The 24653-nt window shown below is 41.1% G+C and overlaps 1 protein-coding gene across 6 annotated transcripts in view; it reads left to right on the top strand.

Moving 5' to 3' along the window:
* Positions 1–24653, top strand: part of STK33 (serine/threonine kinase 33) — a 248774-nt gene continuing 224121 nt past the window's right edge. For 4 of the 6 annotated variants that reach the window (XM_017948657.3, XM_021926121.2, XM_017948656.3 and 1 more), the window contains exon 1: positions 10829–11055. The gene's annotated coding sequence lies outside the window, so the exon portion shown is untranslated. Of the gene's footprint in view, positions 304–10597; positions 10718–10828; positions 11056–24653 lie in introns of those variants that run through there. The other 2 variants (XM_003910255.5, XM_017948655.3) reach the window with 2 other exon arrangements.

The raw sequence follows: 24653 nt of genomic DNA, 5'->3' as shown, positions 1-24653 counted from the left end.
TATGTTTATCTTTTTCTATTTGTCATCATAGCACTTACTATGATGTATGTTTATCTTTTTCCTCGTCTTGTGTTCTTGCTCACTGTCCGAGTCACAGAGGGTGTAAGCTTCCCTGACAGCAGAAATCTTGCTCGGATCCTGGAACAGTGCCTGTAGTTGCTCAAGTATCACTTGAATGTATAATTCCGGTCTCCGTCAGCCAACTCCCCATTTCACTAGGAACATAAGTCTTAAGAAGACTTGTCCAAGGTTCCTCATGAGTCATTGGTGGTGTCCGGACTAGAACTCAGGCTTGCGACTCAGGTATCTATCGGATCTTTCAAAATGTCTAGGGCTGAAATAGTTCCTGGACGCCAGACAACTGGCAGAGTGAGAGAGGTCCAAGGTTCATTCCCCGTGTTGCAGTGTGCTGGAAGCCCCATAGGTGGCGCCAGTGGCACTCATTTAGCTCCAGGAAACGTCAGAAAACTTGTTAACGGTTAACCCCTAGGGGGAAATTTTGATGAGGAGCAGGATAGTTGCATAGTCTTAAATTGTCTCTCCATTGACTGCTCATTGTTGTGCAGGAAAGGTTGTGAGGGAGGAAAAAATATACAGCAATTGGAGTACTACACAGTGGAGAAATCAGATACGATTTTGATTGTGTGCTCAAAATAACATCACCAAAAAGGGGCAGGTGGACATACTGTGCACCCAGATGTAATGCCGTGAGAAGGACCTAAATCTCATCACAGAGAAACATCAGGCAAACCCAAAATGAAAGACGTTATATCAAGTAAAGGCAGGGAATAGGGGACTGGATTCTTTAAAAATGTCCCTGTCATTAAAGACAAAGAAACGCTAGGAAAATGTTCAGGTTCAAGGAGGCTAAAGAGACGTGACAGCTAAATGCAATTCCTGACCCTATATTGGGTCCTGTAGTGGAGTGAGGAAAATGTAATAGAGAGGACATTCTTGGGTCAACTGAAAAAATGGGATATAGAGAGTAGATGAAATAATTGTATCAATGTTAAATGTACTAAAGTTGATAACTGAACTGTGGTTATATAATTGAATATTCTCATTTTTAGAAAATATGCACTGGAGTATTTAGAAGTCAAAGGCCTTAGTGTATGTAACTCACCCACAAATAGTACAGAACAAAACTGTAGATGTGTATCTTTTTTTAATTAAACACACACACACACACACACACACACAGAGCGCTATAAAAAAAGCAAATGGGGGGTGTAACATCTTCTTCTTCTTCTTCTTTTTTTTTTTTTTTGAGAAGGAGTCTTGCTCTGTGGCCAGGCTGGAGTGCAGTAGTGTGATCTTGGCTCACTGCAACCTCCGCCTCCCGGGTTCAAGCGATTCTTCTGCCTCAGCCTCCTGAGTACCTGGGACTACAGGCACGCACCACCACACCCAGCTAATTTTTAGTAGACACAGGGTTTCACCATGTTGGCCAGGATGGTCTCAATCTCTTGACCTTGTGATCCGCCCACCTCGGCCTCCCAAAGTGTTGGGATTACAGGCGTGAGCCACCATGCCCAGCTGGTGTAAAATCTTAATAGGTGAATCTGGGTGAAGGACATATGGGGCCAGACACGGTGGCTCACATTTTTTTTTCCTTTTAAAATTATTGATTCAAATATATTGAGGGGATACAAGTGCAGGTTTCTTACATGCATGTATTGTGTGGTGCTGCAGTCTGGGCTTTTGGTGTATCCATCACCTGAATAGTAAATATTGCACCCAATAGGTTTTTCAACCCTCAACCCCTCCCACCTTTTGTATTCCCTAGTATCTATTATTTCACTCAACATGTCCATGTGTACACATGTTTAGCTCCCACCTGGGTGGCTCACACTTTTAATCCCACAGCTTTGGGAGGCCAAGGTGGGAGGCTCACTCTAGCCCAGGAGTTTGAGACCAGCATGGGCAACAAAGCAGGACTCCATGCTTGAACCCAGGAGGTTGAGGCTACAGTGAGCCATGATCATGCCATTGTACTCCAGCCTGGACGACAAAGCAAGATTCTCTATTAAAAACAAAAAACAAAAAACAAAAAAACAGGCTGGGCGTGGTGGCTCACACCTGTAATCCCAGCACTTTGGGAGGCCGAGGAGGGCAAATCATGAAGTCAGGAGTTTGAGACCAGCCTGGCCATCATGGTGAACTCCCGTCTCTACTAAAAATACAAAAAATTGGCTGGGCATAGTGGCGGGCGCATGTAGTCCCAGCTACTCGGGAGGCTGAGGCAGGAGAATCACTCGGACCTGGGAGGCAGAGGTTGCAGTGAGCAGAGATTGTGCCACTGCACTCCAGCCTGGATGACAGAGTGAGACTCCGTCTCAAAACAAAACAAAACAAAAAGATATATGGGCAGTTTAAAAAACTATTTTAATTTTCATAACTTTTCTATAAAAGTTTGAAGTTATTTCCAAACAAAAATTTAAGAAGAAAAAAAGAATTAAATGATAGTGATCCCAGGTAGCTCCTCTGCCCACCCCTCTTTCTGTTGCACAATTCAGAGTCTGTGTCCTGCCTCATTAGAGTGTGTCTTCTGCTGTCTCCTTTGCTTCCATCATTTCTCTTCTGATAGGACTGTGTTTGGCTTAGAGGCCTAGGCTGGAGGGGAGGAGCCACTTTTGTCTATGGCTGGAAAATGCCACTGAAGCTTTCGTAAGAGGATGTGCAGAGGCACTGGAGGCCTCTGAGTCCAGACTTCACCTCTACTCTGCCCTCAAGGAACTAAGGCCACTGGAAGCAGTCAGGCTCCAGCTGGGTTTCCCCAACCATTCTGAACAGGCATCTGGTATCTGAGGGGACTCAGCAGGACTGGGTGTGTTAAGAGCCTTGGCAGTATGGGGACAGGAAGGACTTCGCTATCTTTTCCCTCTGCTTACAGTTTCTTGGAGGTGGCACAATCCATTTTCTTTCAAGAGCCCAGGCATGCCAGACACCCAGAAACCTCAGGAGTCCTTCCAGTCTTCCTATGATCTACTTTGCATTAAATTATCAACATTGGATATCAGTGACAGGGTGGTAGAAAGTGTGCCCCAGATCTGACCCTGCATTCTTTCCTGGGATGACTTCTGGTGGCTTTCCCTCTGTGTCTATATCCTTCACATGTGGGTAAAAGGGACTTTGTCCATCCATTCCCATGCTTGAGCCTGGCTGGGCTTGCCCCTCACTCAGCTCTTCTCACAGGACAAGAAGATCAATCTCTGTGGTCACCTGGTGGAAAACTGGTGAGGGTCTAGACTAAGGCTCCAGCTCCCTTTACTCATGTGTTAGCAAAGCAGAAAAAAATTACTCCCTTTTATCTGCGTTCAGTAAACGAAGTTCTTGACCATGAAATTCCGTAGACATAGCCAAACAATGTTTCGATGAATGAATCAAACTTCCAAGTGAATGGTGTTTTTATCATGAGATAATCGCAAGACTATTAGCTTTAGTTACGCTCTTGGCCAACTTTGTTTCCGGGAACCTTAAAGGCTGTTTAAGGCTGACTTGCACTCATAGCATGTTACAGGTAAGGGAGGCAGTGATGCCGAATGGTCAGGAGCACAGCCCCTGGAACAGACAGCCTGGATGGGACTCACACATACTAGCCATGTGGTGTTGGACAAGTTGATCCTGCAGACTGTACTTCTGTTTCTTCATCAGTACCTTCCTCATGGAGTTATTGTAAGAATTAAATTAAAATACATAAAGCATTTGGGACAGTGCCTAGGCACAGAATTAGTGATATTATTAGGTGGGTTAGTAGTACCTAGTATTTTATTAAAACTAAGGCACATAAATGTAGGTACTTTCTTGGTTCTTCAGGAAAGTGTCAACAAAAGGTTTTTATGCCACAATATCAGGACTGCTACCTGGCTAACAGCAATAGTAATATGTAATCAGAGGCAACACGATTTCCAAGAAGTTAAAAAGTGAAAAAAAATGTGGTTTTAGAATCTGTAAAATATGAAGCATTATTTAGTTTTTACTTTTTAAATTAAGATGTCACTAATATACTATACAATTCATCTTTATTTTTTATTTATTTTTTATTTTTAGAGAGAGACAAGGTCTTGCTCGGTTGCTCAGGCTGGAGTGCAGTGGTGCGATCATAGCTCACTGCAGCCTCAAACTCCTGAGCTCAAATGATCCTCCCACCTCAGCCTCTCAGGTAGCTGGGCCTACAGATGCACACCATCATCTGCATGTGCATCAGCTAATTTTAAATGTTTTTTTGTAGAGATAGAGTCTTGCTCTGTTGCCCAGGCTGGTCTGAAACTCCTGGCCTCAAGTGATCCTCCCACCTCGATCTCCCAAAGCTCTGGGATTACAGGTGTGAGCCATTGCACCTGACCAGAATTTACCTTTTTAAAGAGCACGGTTCAGTGGCTTTTAGAATATTACAAGGTGAACAGCCATCAACACGGTCTGATTTTAGAATATTTTCATCACCCCAAAAAGAAACTACATAACTGTTAGCAGACTTCCCCAATTCCCCATTTTCCCTGTCCTGGCAACTGCTAATTTATTTTCTATATATATAAATTTGCCTATTGTGGACATTTCATATAAATGGAATCATACCATATATGGCCCTTTGTGTCTGGCTTCTTTCATTTAGCGTAATGTTGTCAGGGGCATCCATATTGTAGTATGTGTCAGTACTTCATTTTTTTTATGGTCAAATAACATTCCATTGTATGGATATACTGTCTTTGCTTATTTTATTCATTAATTGTTAGACGTTGGGTTGTTTCCTCTTTTTGACTATTATGAATAATGCTGCTGTGAACATTCATGTATAAGTTTTTGTGTGGACATGTTTTTTATTCTTTTGGTCATATACCTAGGAGTGGACATATAATAATGCTATGTTTAATCATTTAATGAACTGCCATACTGCTGTGAACATTCACGTATAAGTTTTTGTGTCGACATTTTTTTTTATTCTTTTGGTCATATACCCAGGAGTAGTCATATAATAACTCTATGTTTAATCATTTAATGAACTGCCAGAGTGTTTTCCAAAGCAGCTGTACTGTTTTACATTCCCATCAGCAATGTATGAAGGTTCCAATTTCTCCACATCCTCACCAACACTTGTTATTCTCCAGATTTTTTATTATAGCCCTCCTAGTGGGTGTGATGTGATATCTCATTATGGTTTTAATTTTATTTATTTATATTTTTAGAGATGGGAGTCTTGCTATGTTGCCCAGGCTGGACTCCAACTCCTGGGCTTGATCGATCCTTCTGTCTCAGCTTCCCAAGTAGCTGGGCTAGCACATACCAGTATGCCAGCTGGTATCTCATTATGGTTTTGATTTGCATTTCTCTGATGATTAATGTTGCTGAGCATCTTTTCCTGTGCTTATTGGCCATCCATTAGTATACCTTCTTTGGAAAAATGTCTACTCAGATCCTTCGCCCACTTTAACACTGGGTTGTCTTTCTTACTGCTAAATTGTAGGCGTACTTTACAAAATGCAATTGAGATACTAGACCATTAGCAGATATATGACTTGCAAATATTTTCTTCTTTTCTGTGGGTTGTCTTCTAACTCTCTTGATAGTGTTCTTTGAAACACGAAAACTTTAATTTTGATGAAGTTCAATGTATCTGTTTTTTTTTCTTTTGGTTGCTTTTGCTTTAGGTTCTGTATCTAAGAAACCGTTGCCTAATCCAAGGTCACGAAAATTTATACTTATGTTTCTTCTAACAGTTTTACAGTTTTAGCTCTTATATTTAGGTCTTTGACTCACTTTGAGTTAACTTCTATATTTGATGTGAGGTATAGTCTAAATTTACTTCTTTGCATGTGGATATTCAGTTTTCCCAGCACTATTTGTTGAAAAGACTACTCTTTCCCTCATTGAATTGCCTTGGCATCTTTGCCAATTGACCATAGGTAAGTGGGTTTATTTCTGGAATCTCAATTCTACTTCATTGATCTTTATGTCTATTCTTATACCGGTATGACCCAGCCTTTTTTTTTTTCTTGCCCTGTCTTACAGTGCTGAATGATCTAGTCTTGATGACTGTAGCTTTGTAGTAAGTTTTGAAATCAGGAAGTGTGAATCTTCCAACTTTGCTTCTATTTTTAAGATTGTTTTGCCTGTTCTGGGTCCCTTTCATTTCTATATAAATTTTAAGATCAGATTGTTAATTTCTGCAAAAAAGACCACTGAAAATTTGATAAGGATTGTAATGAACTTGTGGATCAGTTTGGGGAGCACTGCTGTCTTAACAATATAAGTCTTCCAATCCATGAACATTTGGCGTGCACCAACTTGAACTCTAATTATTATCTAACAAAAAAAGCTAGTTTAGATATCCAAAATTGATGAGACACACTGAGTTAATTGCCAAATGTTTATTTCATTTTTGAGCTATATGGATAAGGTATAGTTTTATTTTGTCAAAGTAGGGGAAGAGAACAAATGGAAAGACATATAAATTCGTAGAGCCTATCAGTAATCAGAGAAAGATCTCAATAGGAAAAAGTTACACTTTGTATTATATACTTCTCAAAGATATGTTCCCATTTAAGAAATCTTGCCAGGAACGGTGGCTCACACCTGTAATCCCAGCACTTTGGGAGGCAAAGGTGGGTGGATTGCATGAGTTCAGGCATTCAAGACCAGCCTGGGCAACAAGAAGAAACCCTGTCTCTATAGAAAATACAAACATTAGCCAATCGTGGTGGTACATGACTGTGGTCCCAGCTCTTAGGAGACTGAGGTGGGAGGATTGCTTGAGCCCAGGAGGTTGAGGCCGTAGTGAGCTGAGATCGTGCCACTGCACTCTAGCCTGGGTGACAGAGTGAGACCCTGTCTCAAAGAAAAGAAAGAGAAAGAGAAAGAAAGAAAGAAAGAGAGAGAGAGAGAGAGAGGGAGGGAGAGAGGGAAGGAAGGGAGAAATCTTAATATAACACATAATAATCTAAGCATCTCTTGTTTTATGGAACGAAAAAATTATAGGGGTTTTTTTCTTATATAGAGTCTCTTAAAATTTTTTGAATAGCAGAGATAACCTTATTACATGTATAAATCCACTGCTTCTTGACTTAAGAAAACTGAAATCCTCCACTCACCCCACAAATTCTGGTATTTTTACAACAGGGTCAGCAAACCCAGGGACAAACTGTGCTAATTGCTTCTGTGTTTTGTTTTATTGACAAACTTCAATTCTGGCTTCTCTTCCTTAAATGTCAAGCAGTTTGATATTGCATTGTAACAATAACGTTACCATAGAGTGTTTAAGTAAATAACATATAAATAACACTTGTTGCTAGTGGTGACATTAATAATTACAGGAATAGAATGAGAGCAGACTGTTGTGTAGTAATGACCCCTAGAATAGACTGAGTTCCTTGGCAGTGTTAAGAATTTGTCATGTTAGTGGTCAAGGTGTTGCAATCCATTATCTCACTGAGAATTGATGACTTCAGCTATGGTTACTAGCCCTAATATTTAATGCAGCTGCCTTGAGCGACTTGAATGCTTAAAAAAATGGTCTAAGGCATTATGTCAAGAGTTACCCAAGGAAACTGAGGATCTTCGTGTATATATTTTAGGGAATCAAGTACATTTTACTTTATTGTATAGTTCCTCTGGTTCCTCTCTATAAATAATAGTGACATTTGCGCACTGGAAATGAATATTTGTCTATTTGTCAGTCTATCTATCCACCTATTTACCTATCCATCTATGTCTTACCATGTTCAACAAAGTCTCTTTCCTTCAACCCTCCCCTCCCTTTCTCTCCTCTCCCCTCCCCCTGCCTCCTTCCTTCCCTTCCTTCTTCCTTCTTCCCTCCCTTCCTTTCTTCTATTAAATCTTTTATTTATTAATTCCATAATGTTTACTAACTAGCTACTAAGTTCCAGGCACTGTTCCCAGGCACTAGGAACAAGCAATAAATAAAGAGGCCAGGTCCATGCTGTCTTAGAACTTAGCTTCTGGTGAGGAAACAAAGAAAATAAGCAGCTTGTTTTAGATGGTGTTAAGTGCTCTAAGACAACAAAGCAGGGTAATGTGATAGACTGTGGTGTGGGGCTATTTTAGGTAGGAAGATCAAGGAAGCCTTCTCTGAGGAGGTGGCAAGTGAGCTGAGATCTGAATGAAGAGAAGGAACCAGGATTGAGGAGCTACAGAGGTAGAGCCTTACAGAAAGAGGAAACAGCTAGTACAAATATTTGAAGCAGTTTAAAATAATAGTCAATACAACAAAAACATACAAAAAGATAAAAGTAGGAATGAGGGGAAATGAAAGAGAACAGGAGAAAGTTGTGATGCAGATATGCAAACTGTAGTTTGACAAAGTTATTAAAATTGAGTTGCAAATTTGGGTGCTGTCTTCCTAGAAGTCAAGGTGAAAGGGAAATGTGATCAATCTCATGGTCTGCTTTCTTTATAAATAAAAGTCATGTCAGTGTCTCTAGGGAAAGTATTGTTTTCTGGCACTCAGGATTGAAATATATTTCTTGCATTGACCCTCTTAAACAGGGCATATAGGTGATTACATTAGTGTGGTAGGCCCCTCCTCCCAACTCCAAAGACTTGGAAATACTATGTGGAATTCAAAGGCAGGAATACAATTCATTTCAGAAAATACCATGACTAGGAATAGAAAGCTGTCAGAACTCTTTTGGTCTCTTCTCTCTGTATAACTTTTTCAACCTTCCTGTTCGTTTCTCATTTTCCCCGCAGCCTAGTTTTCTGCATTTCTTTTGGCCACATGGCGGAAAAGTATGTCTGTTGACAGCCTCTGATTTTCTATTTTAAAGATGTTTCTATGTTTCCACATTAGCTTCCTAGAGAAAGACTGAAATCTCTCCATCCTAATTCCAAATTCCTGGGAGAGAGGGATATGATTGCCTTATCTTGAGTCAGGTCCCTACTATTGGAGCAATCAGCTGTAGCCAGGTGGCCTGGTTACCTTGTCTGAGGATCCAGGGCTAGTTTCCAGAAAAAGACATCTGGTTATACTGCTGTTTTTAAAATGCAACTTGCATTGAAGGTCAAGAAACCATCAGTGGGTAGACACTAGTCTTCAAAAGAGATTAAAAGTATCAGGGTGCATAGCATGTGATGCAGGTAATGTTTTATAAAACTTGTTTCAGCTATTAAATATATGAATACATGTGTATTGAGTGATAATGTAAAACATATTTATTTTGATGGATTGTGCTCAGAAAAGTTTGAAAAGCTCTGGACTAGACAAGCTGGTAGGATTCTGCTATAGAGATGTAATAAACAACATTCTTCAAGTAATCCCTCTAGTAAATGTAGAGGTATCATGAATATTTTTTAAACAGCATCTCTTAATATAAGCAAATGGCATAGTGCTAGACATGACTTGGTGCAGGCAATGTTGCAATGGTGAAGACGAAGTGGTACAAACATACAGTTTTTTGATGGTCTGGTTTAATCCAGGGCAAAACATAGTCCAGTGGTTGTTTTTGCTTTTCGAGTCAGGGCTGGCTATCACCCAGGCTGGAACCTGTCAATATGTTACCTTATATACAAAGGGCACTTTAAGGATGTGATTAATGCCCTTAAGATGGGGGAGGCTATCCTAGGAGATCTTTTTTAATCTCCTAGAGGCTAGTACCTAGTAGTACGTCATTATATGGTAGGTTTCTTGCAGCCCTTTGGTGGCCAGGTAGTTCTGAATTTTGTAGAGATGGGGGTCTCCCAGTGTTACCCAGGCTGGTCTTGAAGTTCTGGGTTCTAGCAATCCTCCTGCCTTGGCCTCCCAAAGTACTGAGATTATCGGTGTGATCCACTGTGCCCGGCCTAGTCCAGTGGTTTGAAGTTTGAAGTTTGAAGTTACCAGTCACGCATTATGACCATTTTGAGTTTTTTGATGAAAAGGACTGGATGAACTAGTTGCCAAATGTACCCTCCCCGCAAGCAATACAATGAATCCACCTGCCGTGGTATCAAGTTACTTGCTACCAATCAGTCTAATTTTAGAAAACATCTGCCTCAAATAACTAGGCTAGTATTAGGAGAGTTGAATTTCTTTCCCACAGCTGCTAAAGAGTAGGACCCAGGACCACAGAAGCCATTCCTAGTTCAGGCCAATAAATGCATTAGCATACAGCTGGACCCTCTGTTGCATGGGGCAGGCATTCAGATGGTTCTTATAGGTTTGTAGCTAAAACATATCCCTGAGAATTGTCATTTGATCTGTCAGTCTTCTCAGCCCCTGCCTGGGGACAAACACCCTCCCCCCAGCATTTTCCCGTCTTTTTAGGCCAGCTCCCCACCCACTGCAGTTCAAGGCTTGCAGCCCTAGCTCCAACGGGCTGGGGGTTGAGGGCTTGACCCCGAGCGAGAAAAGTGGCCTGAGCATCAATCACCTCAGTACTGTGATATTCCTACTACAAAGCTTTATTTTACGTAACATATGGCTGCTCCTCTGTGCCCCAGATGGGATATTAGGTCCGTTTCTAAGGGGAGCTGCCCTTGGGCGCGCCTGGGGCTGCACTCGGGGCACGTGGGCGCCGTTGTGCAGCCGGCACCTCTGGGCCAGCCCCGCGGCTTGGAGAAGGGGCTTTGCACCCGCCGCCGCTCTTTGTCCCCGCGCGGCCCCCGTCCACCGGCCTGCGGCTGTTCTGCGGGCCGAAAAGTTTCTCCCGGTGCAGAATTCTGGGCTCAGCGACAGCCTGCGCCAAGTGTGCGCACCTGTAGGAGACCCGCCCGTCCGCCGGCCGCGGTGAGTGGTCCCTGGAGTCACAGCTCAGGGCCGGCCCGCGGGATGGGGCGGGTGGCCCGGGGCGCAGCCGGCCCAGGCCGTTGCTGTGGCAACGTAGTGGGCAAACGGGCCTCTGGGTCTCTCGCTGCCAGTCGGCTGGCGACCCCCCAGCGGAGGGACCGGGCTGAACCCGCGGACCCCTCCGAGTGTCTCCCGGGACCCAGCCGTTGGGACCCCATTTCCCCCGGGTCCGGTATTTGGGGTGGTCTCTGTCTGCCCCGGTTCATCTCCACCGTCTCACCTCCACCCCATCTTGGGACGTGAAACTTTTTGAAAGTATAAAGCGAACTTACTGTAGGGTAAGTGTGTGCGAAACATCCTTAGAACTTCTGAAGTTGTGTTTCTTTCTTTTTTTAAATCTCCTAGAGCCTGGTACCTAGTAGGACCTCATTATATGGTAGGTTTCTTGTTGCCCTTAAGATAGTCTCTTACACCTAGAGGATGCACATAGGAGGTGATAGGATGACATAAAGCAGCCCCGTACTGGCTGTGTGGACAGGTAATTTAAGCACTCTCCCTCAGCTTCCTAAATGTAGACTATAATTTCTCATAAGGTCGTGGGTTTCAGCGAACCTATATGTGAAGCTCTTGTGAACCGTACATGTAAAAAGCACTTGAGCATTAGTTGTAAGGGATATTTGCATGCTAAAAGTGGTCTGGTGCTCCCCGTCCCATATCACCAGCTAAGGAGGACCTTCTTTTTTGACCACCAAATGACTCCAATATCCAACCAGAAAATAGGATAGTCCTGCCTTGGAAGAGGGCTCTGTGAATGGAAAGGAACATCAGCAAGTTTTGAACCTAAACTCTTTCCTTGTTCTCCAGGCCCATGCCTTTAGACTGTGATGGATATGCAGATATATCGCACATTTAAATTTTTAGCTCGTGTAAATCTCAGTTGCACTCTCAATGAGTCATACCAACCTCTATCTAGTTTGCAAATCAGAAATCTTGGCCTCATCCTTGATACCTCGTACTTTCTTCCTTTCCATATCTAAACAATCGTCAAGTTCTATTCATTTTATCTATCTTCAAACCAAATCTCAAATCTATCTGAGTATCTGTGTCTCTGCTACTATCACCCTAGACCAGTCTACCATTATCTGTTGTCCAGTAGTAGCCTCTTAACTAATCTAAAGGTATTTACCCTTTGCTTTCAATATTCCCATCCATTCTTTGCCCTGCAGCAGCAGTAGTGTTTTAACAACTAAAGTTTGATTATGCTACCTCTCCCCGTCCTCTAGCTCAAAATCCATCATGGCTTCTGGTTATTCTTAGGATAAAGACAAAACTCTTAATGTGGCCTAGAAGTTGGGTGACCGTGTACATGACCATCCAGACCAAGATATTTTTGAGAGTAATAGAAAGTACCAGCCTGACCAACATGGTGAAACCCTGTCTCTACTAAAAAATACAAAAATTAGCTGGGTATGGTGGTGCATGCCTGTAATCCCAGCTTCCCAGGAGGCTGAGGCAGGTCTGAGAATCGCTTGAACCCAGGAGGCAGAGGTTGCAGTGAGCCGAGATCATGCCACTGCACTCCAGCCTGGGCAACAGAGTGAGACTTTGTCTCAAAAAAAAAAAAAAGTTATTATTTATACTAGGACAAAAGGTCTAACCTGGGTCTCTGTCAGGCAAACTGAGGCAAATGGTTATTCTACATTGGCTTCTTTTCAGACTTTTGTGCCATTTTCCCTCCTACACAGGGCTGTTGCATATGATAGTCTCCCTGCCAGATGTGCTCTTCCTTCTTCTCTTCTAACTCTTATTCACATCTCAGATCAAATATTTCCTCAGGAAAACTGCTTCTGACTGTCTAGGACAAACCTGCTTAACATAGGTTCTTCTGACACCAGTGATTTCTCCTTAGTAGCACTTAATCACAATCTCAATTTAAAATTTGTCTGTGTAAATACTTGAATGATAAGCATTTTCCTATGTCATTAAACAGTCTCTGAAAATATCACATAGTGGTTAGGAGCACAGGCGGACAGCTTAGATCTGAATCCCAGCTCTGTCACAATTCCTTATCTGAAAACTTATGATGCTAGTTGTGTTTTAAAATTCAGAATTTTCACTTTATCGGAAGATGACATGGTATAGACCCTGTATCATGTCTAGTGGGATCTGGGGCAGCACCTTGTAATCAAACACATTAACTTCTCTTTAGTAAAATGAATTCGCTCTAAGTAGGACAGAGATAATACATCGTTTCATTGTCAGTTTAGATCTCGTTTTGCAAATGAGTTTGCCACAGGGTTATGAAAACACTTGACTCTTGTTGGAGGCCTAGGTGGGAGGATCGCTTGAGGCTAAGAGTTTGATACCAGCTTGGGTAGCATAATAAGACCCATCTCTACAAAATTTTTAAAAAATTAGCCGGGCGTGGTGGTGTGCATCTATGGTCCCAGCTACTCCGAAGGCTGAGGTGGGAGGATCTCTTGAGCCCCAGAGCAAACCCCAGGCTGCAGTGAGCTATGATTGTACCACTGCAGTCCAGTCTGGGTGACAGAGTGAGACCCTGTCTCTGAAAAAAAGGAAAAAAAAAAAAAAAGAAAAGAAAATACTTGATTTTCTGAGATTTTTGGGTTTTAGAATTTCAGATGAGGATGAGAATTTCAGATGTGATTCTGCTTTAGTGTAACCTTGAGCCCATCATATAACTCCTCTGGCCTCAGATTCCTCAACTGTAAAATGGAGATGATACTAGCACCTGCCTATGTCACAGGCTCCATGTCATGCTGTTTTGAGAAGTAAATGAGTTAGTACATGTTAACTGTGTAGAACAGGGAATGGTCCTTCGTCAGTACTATAAAAAGGTCAGTTCTCATATCATTTTTATTAGCTCAGTAATAACCCACACTATGGATGAAACATAATTTATTTGCAATTTACTTATTGTTGAATATTTAGACTTCAGGTACAAAATGTAATAATGGATGTCTTTACACTTAAATCTTATTGCTACAGTTTTGATTACTTCAGGTCAGTTCCTAGGCTGGGCATGGGGACGCATGCATGTAAAACCAGCACTTTTGGAGGCTGAGGTGGGAGGATCACTGAGGCCAGGAGTTTGAGACCAGTCTGGGCAACATAGCAAGACCCTATCTCTAAAAAAATAAAAAAATTAGCCAGGTGTGGTGGCATGCACCTGTAGCCAGCCCCTAATGCTCAGGAGGCGGAAGTGGGAGGATCTCTTTGACCCAGGAATTCGAGGCTGCAGTGAACTTGCCACTGCATTCCAGCCTGGGCAATGGAGTGTCTCAAAAAAAAAAAAAATCAGTTCCCAAAAATGAAATTATAGGGAGGTCAAAGGGCAGGGACATTGTGAATGCTCTCAAAACATCGAAACATTGCCATACTGTTTTTCAGAAAGATTATGCCAATTTACATTGCCACCGTCAGTTTTATGACACCCATATTAGCATTATTATTTTAAAAACTTTGCTAATTTCACAGATAAAAATGGCACCTCCTGGCCGGGCGTGGTAGCTCACACCTGTAATCCCAACACTCTGGGAGGCCGAGGTGGGCAGATCACGAGGTCAGGAGATCAAGACCATCCTGGCTAACACGGTGAAACCCCGTCTCTACTAAAAATACAAAAAATTAGCCAGGCGTGTTGTGGGCATCTGTAGTGCCAGCTGCTTGGGAGGCTGAGGCAGGAGAATGGCGTGAACCCGGGAGGCGGAACTTGTAGTGAGCCGAGATCACACTGCTGCATTCCAGCCTGGGTGACAGACACTCCGTCTCAAAAAAAAAAAAAAAAAAAAAAAAAAATTAAGTAAATAAAAAAAAATAAAATAAAATGGCACCTCCTTATTTTAACTCACATCTGTCATTATTAATATGTTTTAAGTGTTAAGAAATCTTATTGTTAGCTATTGGCTATTTCTTTTTTGTGAATTGCCTACAAAAGCTTTTTGATGGTTTTTGTGTTAGAGTCTTAGTTTTTTCTTATCAATTGTTTAATTGTTTGATTTTTATCTTCCCCAGCCCAGGCAGGAGCCACTATTCTGGGCTTTGGCTGGAATTAGTTGGATAAATTATCCCTGGAGCATGGGGCGAGTTGTTACTTGCCTGTAGGCTACATGGCAAGGTAGAAAACTGTTTCAGAGGCTGTTTCTTGGGGGAAAAATCTGGAATCAAGACCGGGCTGATTGCTTGTTTATCTGAACTTTGAGTCAAACAGGGCTTGGAAGAAAGAGAGCATCCAGGTAGGAGGCAAAAACCGAGACAGATAAGGAAAGGCAGAGTAGTTTTCAAAGCTGGAGGAGAGAAGCTGCAATCTCTTTTTTTGCGGAGACATTGCAGTTTCCTGTATGGAGGACGAGGGAATGCTGGGGGCCCTGTCTTGGCCACACACTGAACCATGTGAACTCTTGATATAATGAGGATATTAACCCTTCGATGTGGGGCATTTTCCCCACAGTTGCCTTTTCATTTATGATGGCTTATGATTTATAGAAATTAAAACAATTTTATGTTGTCTGCCTGTTAATTTTTTCCTTTATGATCCATTGCTTTTATTCTTAGAAAGTCCTTCCCATGAAGAGAACAGCTACCTATCTGCATTTTCTTTAAAAATGTTATTTTGTGATGTCAGCAAATCAAGAGGTAAAATAAGTACAAGAAAGCTGAGTAGTGTGATGTCCAATAAAAAACCTAAAAGAGGATGATACAAAGGTGGGTACTTGTGTCTTCCTCATGTGTCCTTGAATCAAGGACTAGAAAAGAGCTTATACTGCTTGCTGTAAGGGAGATTTAGGAAGGCTGTTTCTGATAGTTGTTTGAACTGATGGCTGTTTCGACCATTGACTTATCTGTCACACATTGTAGAAGCTTATCCTTAGAGACTTACAGAAGAAGTATCCTTCTGAAAGAGAAGATATGTTCTCTGGAGCTATTTTCTACTTTTATTCATCTGATGATACTATGTAGTACTTCAAACACCTCTAGTTGTTAAATACTGAGAAATAACTTCCCTGTTTTCAAAAAGAGGCTTACAAAATGGAAAATGCAATATAAAATTAATTGCTGACTTTTTTTGGCGTTGTTAAATTGGTATGCCTTAAGATGCGATTCAGAAAGAATTTCCTTTCCTGCTAAACTCCACTATATATGAGTGAGGCTAATTGTGTTTTGTTTATCTTAGAGCTCTAGAATATGAAGAATGGACATCTTATTGTTAAGCTTTGTTAATATATATTTTCTTAGTTTATTAACTAAAATACATTGTAGAGTGCATAAGAAATGGACTAACCTCACAAATCCCACAGTTTTATTGACCTGAAGTTGTTTTATTTTAAAAGGTTTACAAGGTGAGGGGCAGTAATTTTAATAATTAGAATGTCCTTTCTATGTATAATGAACTAATGATCTTTCTTAACCATTGACTTCTCAGTTAAGGTCAATAAGGATGTGGTATTACATTAGAAATAAATTAAGAAAAAACAATTTTCTATTGATAAAGATAAGTCCACTTAGGAATACTATTATTGATCCTTATTTTTGATAAAGTTATTTAGTAAACAATATTGACTATTATAAACATTCATTCAATAAATATTTATGGGGTGCTGATCATATGCCAGGCATAGTTCTAGAATATTGTATTATATCTTTACTTTTATAGTGTATGTGTGAAAAGTTTGCTGTGATTCAGTATTCTTAACATGAGTTGATGATTATTTGGAAAAACTGGCCATTTGGACTCACACATATTAATTCAGAGACTTATAAAAAAGCCTTAAGTAAAATGTTCATGCAGTCTCCAAGGTTGAGATGTTGGAAATTGAAAGTTCTACTCTGTTACTTTGTCATTATCATGGTAGAATGCTTGTCTACAACAGAGCTCACTGGGAGAGAATCCGTTTACCATTTACCAAAGGCAGTGCATCTGAGGCTCAGGTTCTTAGACTTGAATTCTTTCAAGTTTGTTTGCTGCCAGCAAATCTAACATCGAGGCTCTTATATCTGCTGTAAGGAGCTCAGCTTCCAAACAGGTGAAATGTTGGGAAGAAAGCAAGTATTTATCCTTGGATATTTTTTCATGGAAATCCAATTAATTTTCCTCTCAGTCATCTTTATTTTGGTTTTCAGTTTATGGCAATAAAATTCAGTATTTTTCATATTTGTTATTATAAAAGTAAACACCAATATCCAGCAGTGATTTTCAAGTTAACTTCTTTATTGCTTTTCTGTCATATCTCTTTGATGGTACATATAATATGTAAACTTGGCACCTTTTTATAGTTGCACCTCACCTTTTTTATTGAGATATGATTTACATACCATAAAATTCACCGTTTTAAAGTACGCACTAGTTAAACAGTAGTGACACTAGCAATCATAACTAGTATTTAATTCCAGAACATTTTTATCACCCCCAAGAAGAACCCTCACATCCAATAGCAGTCATGCCTTGTTCTCCCTTTCCCTGAGCCCCTGGCAAACATCAGTCTTTCTCTAGATTTGCCTCTTATGGAAATTTTATATAAATGGAATTATACAATATGTGGCATTTTGCATCTGACTTCTTTCACTTAGCATGATGTTTTCAAAGTTCATTTCTGTCGTAGTGTGTATCAGTCCTTTATTCCTTTTTATGACCAAATAGAATTCCATTGTATGGTACATTTTGTGTATCCATTCATCAGTTGATGACCATTTGGGTGATTTTCATTTTTTTTTTGGTATTTTGAGTAATGCTGCTAAGAATATTCATGTACAAGTTTTTGTGTGAACATATATTATCAGTTCTCCTGGGTTCTCTAAGAGTGGAATTGCTGATTATATGGTAACTCTGTGTTTAACTTTTTGAGGAACTGTCAAACTGTTTTCCAAAGTGGCTGTACCATTTTGCATTCCCAACAGCAATGTATGAGGGTTCTCATTTCTCCATAGCTTCACTAGAACTTGTTACTGTCTTTCTGAGTATAGCCATCCTAGTATGTGTGAAGTGGTATTTCATTATGGTTTTGATTTACATTTTCCTGATAACTAATGATGTTAGGATCTTTTCATGTGTTAATATGGCAGATCTGCAATTTGTATATCTTCTTTGGAGAAATACCTATTCAAATATTTTGTCTGTTTTTAATTTGGAGAAATACCTATTCAAATATTTTGTCTGTTTTTAATTTGGGTTGTCTTTTTCTTGTTCAGTTGTAAGAGTTCTTTATGTAGTCCGGATATTAGACTCTTCTCAGATAATTGATTTGCAAATATTTTCTTGCATTTCATAGATTGTCTTTTTACCTCCTTGGTAGTGTTCCTTGAAGCACAAAAATTTTTAATTTTATGAAGTCCAATATATTTTTTCTTCAGTTTAGTTGCCATATCTAAAATACACTATAGCCTAATACAAGGTCATAAAGATTTACCTGTATGTTTTCTTCTAAAAGTTCTGTAATTTTAGCTCTTATATTTAGATTCTGGATCCATTTTGAGTTAATTTTTGTTTATAATTTGAAGTAGATGTCCAGATTCGTTCTTTTATGTGTAGCTATTCAGTTGTCCTAACTGTTTCTTGTACACTTCATTTCACTTGTTAAAGTCAACTCGTCAGGCATGTTTTGGGGAGACAAAATTTGGCTAATTCCTTGTCACTCCAGTTATATGCCACCATCCTACACAGAGGACATTCCAGACAAAGAACCATTCCATATTGCTAACAGGACTTTGGCTCCAAATTTCCATGTAGGGATATAATTTGGTGAATTAGTGCTATGGATTGAATGTTTGTGTCCCCTCAGAATTCATATTTTGAGGTCTAAATCCCCAGTGTGATGGTATTTTGGGGCATTTGAAAGGTAATTAGGTCATGAGGGTGGAGCCCTCATGAATGGTACTAGTGACCTTATAAGGGGATGGAAAGATGAGAGTGCTCTCTGTTCTCCACCATGTGAGGACACAGCAGGAAGACGGCCATCTGCAAACCAGGAAGAGTACCCCCACCAAGCATCAGATCTGCTGGTGTCCTGGTCTTGGACTTCTCAGCCTCCAGAACTGTGAGAAATAAATGTTTGTTGTTTAAACCACCCAGTTGATGGTATTCTGTTAGAGCAGCCTGAACTAAGATAATTGGTCTGTTGAGGATGTAAGCTTCAAGTCTGCTTCCCTGTCTAATCTCACTTAAGGCCTCTAAGTTGACCTATAGGGTGCCTCTTTGCCATCTTTTTTTCAGGATTGTAATCTGATTCCCACTTGACTCCATGGCGAAAGGGAAGAGCAAAGGAAGGATTACCCTATCCCAAGGTGAAGAGGCCTTAAGATTTTCCTTACAGCCTCATGGGAGCAACAGGAAGGGCCATGAGAACCTTTCCACAAAGAAAAGATGATGATCCTCAAGGGAAGAAAGAACTTTTCATCTTTTTTTTTTTTTTAACCTTCCATTGAAAACTCCTTCTTCTGGAATTGTGATCCAGTTGAACTGTGGCTTGTTCAGAACTCCTTTTCTTGGAGTGGAATGATAGGGAGGTGTGCCTCGTGTTCTTCCCAGAGGTTCAAGTGTGCAGTGGGAAAAAGCTTAGGATTGGTGAGCTCAGGCTCACCTGGGTTCAAATTTTGGTCCTGCATTTCTAGCTTTGGTTCCTTTTTCTATGAGATGGGGCTTATAATTATAATTTCCCAGAATTCTGAAAAGCAAATGTCATAGGTAAAGTGCCTAACAAATATGTAGCCCTTCAATAAATGCTAGTTTCCCATCTCTATGTTTTCAAATTTTCTAATAAATTTGTATAAATGCAGTGTAAAAAACTCCATAGAGTCTTAAGAGTTGGAAGGGATCTTCATACTTGTTGTTATAAATAATACTTTGCTGAATCTGTTATAGCTCTTTTCATGTTTGTTCACTTGATTTGTTGTTTTTGTTGATCACCTACTGTGCATCAGACACCATTCTGTCTGTCACAGATCACTGAGGGAGAGATGCCAGATACACATGACACACAGCCTGGCATGCGGTTGCCACTGCACTCATCCCTCACTTCCTTCATTTGAGTCGTTCACTTACTAAATAATGAGCCAGATACTATGCTAGGTTTTTGGGATACAAAGATAAAAAGATACACTCTATGTCGAGCTCATAATCTGTTGTGGAGGGAAAAACAGCCAATAATTTTTTTTGTTTTTTAGACAGAGTCTTGCTCTGTCACCCAGGCTGGAGTGCAGTGGTGTGATCTTGGCTCACTGCAACTTCCACCTCCCGGGTCCAAGCAATGCTTCTGCCTCAGCCTCCCGAATAACTGGGATTGCAGGTGGCCACCACCATGCCAAGCTAATTTTTGTAGTTTCAGTAGAGACAGGATTTCACCATGTTGGCCAGTCTGGTCTCAAACTCCTGACCTCAAGTGATCTGCCCATCTCGGCCTCCCAGAGTGCTGGGATTACAGGCGTGAGCCACCGTGCCCAGCCCAAGCCAAGAAATTATAATCCCCTGTGGCAGGTGCTGTAACAGACACATTGGTTGGTGTGAAGGGAGATGGAGGAGAGCACTTCTGTGCCTGCTTAGGGGAAGTCAGGGAGGGATGAGCAAAAGGGAAGAGGAAGCTGAGGCAGAAGGAGCAGCAGACTAAAAGGCCTAGAGGTGGAAAAGCATGTAAGTCTTAGAGGACGTTGAGATCTAGAAGAATAATGGCAGACAATGACTCAACAGGCTAGCATGCCATTTTACAAAGAGCCTGTTATGCCAGGTTGAGATTTGAAGTCCGTTTTTGTTCTTTTTTTGTTTTTTTGTTTTTTTCCGAGATAGAGTCTGGCTCTGTTGCCCAGACTAGAGTGGAGTGGCATGATCTCGGCTCACTGTAGCCTTTGCCACGTGGGATCAAGCCATCCTCCCATCTCAGCCTCCTGAGTAGCTGGGAGCACAGGCATGCACTGCCATGCCCGGCTAAATTTTTTGTTTTTCGAGATGGAGTTTTGCTCTTGTTGCCGAGGCTGGAGTGCAATGGCGCGATCTTGGCTCACTGCAAACTCCACCTCCCGGGTTCAAGCAGTTCTCCTGTCTCAGCCTCCCAAGTAGCTGGGATGATAGGTGTGCCCCACAGTCTCACTCTGTCACCCAGGCTGGAGTGCAGTGGCGCAATCTCAGCTCACTGCAACCTCTGCCTCCCGGGTTCAAGCAATTCTCCTGCCTCAGCCTCCCTAGTAGCTGGGACTACAGGCGCCCACTACCACGCCTGGCTAATTTTGTTTTTTCAGTAGAGATGAGGTTTTACCATGTTGGTCAGGCTGATCTCGAACTCCTGACCTCAAGTGATCTGCCCGCGTTGGCCTCCCAAAGTGCTAGGATTACAGGTATGAGCCACTACACCTGGTGCTAATTTTTAATTTTTGTATTTTTTGTAGAGACAGGGTTTTGCCATGTTGCTGAGGCTGGTCTTGAACTCCTGGTCTCAAGCAATCTGCCTGTCTCAGCCTCCCAAAGTGCTGGGATTACAGGCGTGAGCCACCGAGTCTGGCCTGAGGTCCATTTTGTTGGATAAGACAGAAACACAATTTGTAGTTAATTAACATCTGTCTTGGACTTGCTCTTCTTCTAAGGCTAGCTTAAAAAAATCATTTTTGGCTGGGCACGCCTGTAATTCCAGCACTTTGGGAGGCCTAGGCGGGCAGGTCACCTGAAGTCAGGAGTTCAAAACCAGCCTGGCCAACATGGTGAAACCGCATCTCTACTAAAAATACAAAAATTAGCTGGGCGTGGTAGTGGGCGCGTGTAGTCCCATCCTCTTGGGAGGCTGAGGCAGGAGAATTGCTTGAACCTGGGAGGCGAGGTTGCAGTGAGCTGAGATTGCGCCACTGCACTCTAGCCTGGGTGACAGAGTGAGACTCCGTCTCAAAAAAAAAAAAAAAAAAAGGGTTGGGCGCAGTGGCTCACGCCTGTAATCCCAGCACTTTGGGAGGCCAAGGTGGGTGGATCACCTGAGGTCAGGAGTCTGAGACCAGCCTGGCCAACATGGTGAAACCTCGTCTCTACTAAAAATACAAAAATTGGCTAAGCCTGGTGGTGCATGCCTGTAATCCCAGCTACTGGGGAGGCTGAGGCAGGAGAATCGCTTGAACCTGGGAGGTGGGGGTTGCAGTCAGCTGAGATCGCACCACTGCACTCCAGCCTGGGTGACTCCATCTCAAAAAAAAAAAAAAAAAATCATTTTCTTTGTCTTTTGTCTGTAGCATTTTCTCTAAGAATCTGCTATTTTGGGCTTTTTGCCTTCCTCATTGTCTTCATATAGCATCCTGCCTAGATTAACTGCCTGTTTACTTTAGGGTTATAACATTTCACTTCATGGAGAGCTCGCTCTGTGGCTGTATGCTTTGTCTGAAAGGGTCTATCTCTTGTTTGCCCCAGCACTTAGTAACAGGAAAGACCTTTCCTACTGGATGGCTGAGACCTCCTAGAGAGAGAGCTGTTGGAGAAGGGCTAGGTTTAAGGGGGAAGATGCCTAAACCAGAGGTTTATCTTTTGGTGCTTCTGACGTTGGCATTATCATAGTCTTGCTCTGGTCATCGCCCATAGTCTCTTACTGATTGGCCTTGCTCCAAGGCTGTGTCTCTCAGGCCTCTCTTGCCCTGCCCTATTTGTGGTATTAATAACTGAGAGTTGAGGAGTGACCCGCAGCTCAGGAGTTCTGGTCTTGTTGAGCAGCCATCCTTAATGTATCCAGTTACAGTATTCATTCTCGCAAGACACAGCCCGAGCTGGCACTTCAGACCTGAAGGAATATGTATGAAGTTCCAGACATCACTCATGTAGGACTTAGTTCTGGAATCCTCCCTACATTATGAATCATTGAAGGAACCGGCATTGAAAGAAGATTGGTGAGAGGTGAGAAGGGAGGGTATGATAGCTATTTGCAAATATTTGAAGAGTTGTTCCAGTATAGCAAAGACCCAGATTTTGGTCTTGAGTTCAGGCCCTACCATTTACTAGCTTTGTTTTCTCTCTTTTTTTTTCATCTAAATTCTTTTCAGCCTAAAATCATTCTGCGATTCAATAAATGTAACAGGCAGTGACTGTACTGATTAGATCTGGATCCTTGAGGCAGATTGAGTGGCAGCATTTTAGCTTTTTGAGCTCAGCCACCAGTGAATTGAAATTGTAATAGCTGTATTCATTATACTCAGAATTGAATGTTATTAATAAGCCATTTCTTAGTCCCATATTATCTCTGCTTTACAGACTAATTTTTCTTCAATAGGATTTCCTTAATTGTCTCAAATGTTTCATTCCTAGAATACTTAAAATGTCTGATTGCTATAATCTCCAGAGAAACTCAACAGTCTTAATTACATCTAGTGTTTTTTTATTTGATTTGATTCTTTAGATGAGATTAGAAGTAACTTATTTCAGAGGATGTGATTATTCTCTATATAACTATGCTTATTGTAAATTTAGAAAGTTTTGGTTATATTACACCCACATTATCATTATCTCGGATAATTTAGGCTATGGACTAGCATATAGTGGGTTAACTTCTTTCAGAATGAATGACTTGATGATACTATTTTTTACTACCTTCCCCCCATCTTTCTTATCATTGTCTTTGGATAGTATTGATTTATACTTTCCGTTCATCTAGTCATTTCCATAGTACATGTCAAGACTTGCTGCCTATGAAGCAGAGGGTTCTTGAGTTTGATCCTTTCCTAAATATCTGCTTTCTCATGAGTAATGTCAATAATTTGTGGAATTTTGCTTTTAGTACTAGATGCCATTTTTTAGTGGAAATATTGGCAAATTGGATTTCACCCAGAAGGTGAGGGGACTGGGATAGTGAAGACTTTTAAATGATGTGAAGGACAGGTGAGGGTGTTGGGATTGTAGAAAAGGCAACCTCTAGAGCGTATGACCAAGGGGACACATGATCATTTTCTTCATACCTGAAAGGCAGAAACCTGTTAAAGAAGGACTAGACATATCTGTAAGAATGACGTAATTACGTATGATCTGTAAGAAGTTTTATAAGGAGATAATTTTGGCTCATTTTGAGGAAAAACATTCTGGTGGTGTCCAATGAAATGAGCTTCTTGAGGAAATTAAGGAGTGGGTTCCCTGTCATTGGAAAACTTTAAACAGTGTCCATGTCAGCATCCATCAGATCTTCTGTGAAAGAAATTTCATGCTGTGCCAGATGTCCTCATATACTGTTTGTAATTTCTAGATTCTGTGGTTGCTTCTCCACTACTGATGCTACGTTGTGGCCACTTCTCCACTGTAGGGTTTGCTTTGGTGACTTATATCATTGGTTTTATGTTTCTGAACATACTGTAGCCCAGAAGGCTGTGATGTGGATAAAAACTGTCTGACATAAAAATTTTAAAAGATAATTAAGAGGATATATACCATGTACATATATACTTATACACATACATATTTGATATGATTAGGCTTTGTGTCTCCACCCAAATCTCATCTTGAATTGTAATTTCCATAATCCCCATAATCCCCACATGTCAAGGGAGAGACCAGGTGGAGGTAATTGAATCATGGTGACGGTTTCCCTGATGCAGTTCTTGTGATACTGAGTGAATTCTCATGAGATCTGATGGTTTTATAATCGGCTCTTCCCCTCTTCCTGCCACCTTGTGAAGAAAGTGCCTGCTTTCCCTTCGCCTTCTGCCATGATTGTAAGTTTCCTGAGGCCTTCCAAGCCATGCTGAACTGTGAGTCAATTAAATCTCTTTCCTTTATAAATTACCCAGACTTGGGCAGTTCTTTATAGCCGCATGAAAACAGACTAATACAACACCTATTTGTTTTGTATAATTGAGAATTACACTTTTTAGTTTTGTTCTTAGTTCCCGTTGTTAAAAAATATCAAGCTGTATGCTGTAGAGATCTCTGAGTATCATAAGAAAATGTTTTTTTTGTTTATCAAATTGATTTTTTAAAAAA

The sequence above is a fragment of the Papio anubis genome, chromosome 12 (assembly GCF_008728515.1).
Source record: "Papio anubis isolate 15944 chromosome 12, Panubis1.0, whole genome shotgun sequence".
NCBI classification, from domain to species: Eukaryota; Metazoa; Chordata; class Mammalia; order Primates; family Cercopithecidae; genus Papio; species Papio anubis.
The sequence above is the reverse complement of the archived record's forward strand: the minus strand, read 5'-3'. Positions and strand labels throughout refer to the sequence as shown.